We start from the raw sequence: 2500 nt of genomic DNA on the forward strand, positions 1-2500 counted from the left end.
GCCTGGAAGAAAGAAAGAAGAAGAAGAAGAAGAAAAAAAGAAAAGGAAAAAAAAAAAAAAAAATCTGAAAATTCTTCAAAGTGTTTGACCTCCAGGCTTGGGGGGGGTTCAAACCCCCTGGCCATGCCCGTTTAGAGGCTCCCTCCGCGGACTAAGTCGAGCCAGCAGTCCGCCTGGAAGAAAGAAAGAAGAAGAAGAAGAAGAAAAAAAGAAAAGAAAAGAAAAAAAAAAATCTGAAAATTCTTCTAAGTGTTTGACCTCCAGGCTTGGGGGGGGTTCAAACCCCCTGGCCATGCCCGTTTAGAGGCTCCCTCCGCGGACTAAGTCGAGCCAGCGGTCCGCCTGGAAGAAAGAAAGAAGAAGAAGAAGAAGAAAAAAAGAGGAAAAAAAAAAAAAAAATCTGAAAATTCTTCTAAGTGTTTGACCTCCAGGCTTGGGGGGGTTCAAACCCCCTGGCCATGCCCGTTTAGAGGCTCCCTCCGCGGACTAAGTCGAGCCAGCAGTCCGCCCGGAAGAAAGAAAGAAGAAGAAGAAGAAGAAAAAAAGAAAAGAAAAAAAAAAAAAAATCTGAAAATTCTTCTAAGTGTTTGACCTCCAGGCTTGGGGGGGTTCAAACCCCCTGGCCATGCCCGTTTAGAGGCTCCCTCCGCGGACTAAGTCGAGCCAGCGGTCCGCCTGGAAGAAGAGAATGAAAATCTGAAAATTATTCAAAGTGTTTGACCTCCAGGCTTGGGGGGGGTTCAAACCCCCTGGCCATGCCCGTTTAGAGGCTCCCTCCGCGGACTAAGTCGAGCCAGCGGTCCGCCTGGAAGAAGAGAATGAAAATCTGAAAATTATTCAAAGTGTTTGACCTCCAGGCTTGGGGGGGGTTCAAACCCCCTGGCCATGCCCGTTTAGAGGCTCCCTCCGCGGACTAAGTCGAGCCAGCAGTCCGCCTGGAAGAAAGAAAGAAGAAGAAGAAGAAGAAAAAAAGAAAAGGAAAAAAAAAAAAAAAAATCTGAAAATTCTTCAAAGTGTTTGACCTCCAGGCTTGGGGGGGGTTCAAACCCCCTGGCCATGCCCGTTTAGAGGCTCCCTCCGCGGACTAAGTCGAGCCAGCAGTCCGCCTGGAAGAAAGAAAGAAGAAGAAGAAGAAGAAAAAAAGAAAAGAAAAGAAAAAAAAAAATCTGAAAATTCTTCTAAGTGTTTGACCTCCAGGCTTGGGGGGGGTTCAAACCCCCTGGCCATGCCCGTTTAGAGGCTCCCTCCGCGGACTAAGTCGAGCCAGCGGTCCGCCTGGAAGAAAGAAAGAAGAAGAAGAAGAAGAAAAAAAGAGGAAAAAAAAAAAAAAAATCTGAAAATTCTTCTAAGTGTTTGACCTCCAGGCTTGGGGGGGTTCAAACCCCCTGGCCATGCCCGTTTAGAGGCTCCCTCCGCGGACTAAGTCGAGCCAGCAGTCCGCCCGGAAGAAAGAAAGAAGAAGAAGAAGAAGAAAAAAAGAAAAGAAAAAAAAAAAAAAATCTGAAAATTCTTCTAAGTGTTTGACCTCCAGGCTTGGGGGGGTTCAAACCCCCTGGCCATGCCCGTTTAGAGGCTCCCTCCGCGGACTAAGTCGAGCCAGCGGTCCGCCTGGAAGAAGAGAATGAAAATCTGAAAATTATTCAAAGTGTTTGACCTCCAGGCTTGGGGGGGGTTCAAACCCCCTGGCCATGCCCGTTTAGAGGCTCCCTCCGCGGACTAAGTCGAGCCAGCGGTCCGCCTGGAAGAAGAGAATGAAAATCTGAAAATTATTCAAAGTGTTTGACCTCCAGGCTTGGGGGGGGTTCAAACCCCCTGGCCATGCCCGTTTAGAGGCTCCCTCCGCGGACTAAGTCGAGCCAGCAGTCCGCCTGGAAGAAAGAAAGAAGAAGAAGAAGAAGAAAAAAAGAAAAGGAAAAAAAAAAAAAAAAATCTGAAAATTATTCAAAGTGTTTGACCTCCAGGCTTGGGGGGGTTCAAACCCCCTGGCCATGCCCGTTTAGAGGCTCCCTCCGCGGACTAAGTCGAGCCAGCGGTCCGCCTGGAAGAAGAGAATGAAAATCTGAAAATTATTCAAAGTGTTTGACCTCCAGGCTTGGGGGGGTTCAAACCCCCTGGCCATGCCCGTTTAGAGGCTCCCTCCGCGGACTAAGTCGAGCCAGCGGTCCGCCTGGAAGAAGAGAATGAAAATCTGAAAATTATTCAAAGTGTTTGACCTCCAGGCTTGGGGGGGTTCAAACCCCCTGGCCATGCCCGTTTAGAGGCTCCCTCCGCGGACTAAGTCGAGCCAGCGGTCCGCCTGGAAGAAGAGAATGAAAATCTGAAAATTATTCAAAGTGTTTGACCTCCAGGCTTGGGGGGGTTCAAACCCCCCTGGCCATGCCCGTTTAGAGGCTCCCTCCGCGGACTAAGTCGAGCCAGCGGTCCGCCTGGAAGAAGAGAATGAAAATTCTTCTAAGTGTTTGAGCTCCAGGCTCTGGGGGGTGCCAAGCCGCCCGGCCGT

Source organism: Scomber scombrus, unplaced genomic scaffold (genome assembly GCF_963691925.1).
Source record: "Scomber scombrus unplaced genomic scaffold, fScoSco1.1 SCAFFOLD_33, whole genome shotgun sequence".
In the NCBI taxonomy this organism is placed as follows: domain Eukaryota; kingdom Metazoa; phylum Chordata; class Actinopteri; order Scombriformes; family Scombridae; genus Scomber; species Scomber scombrus.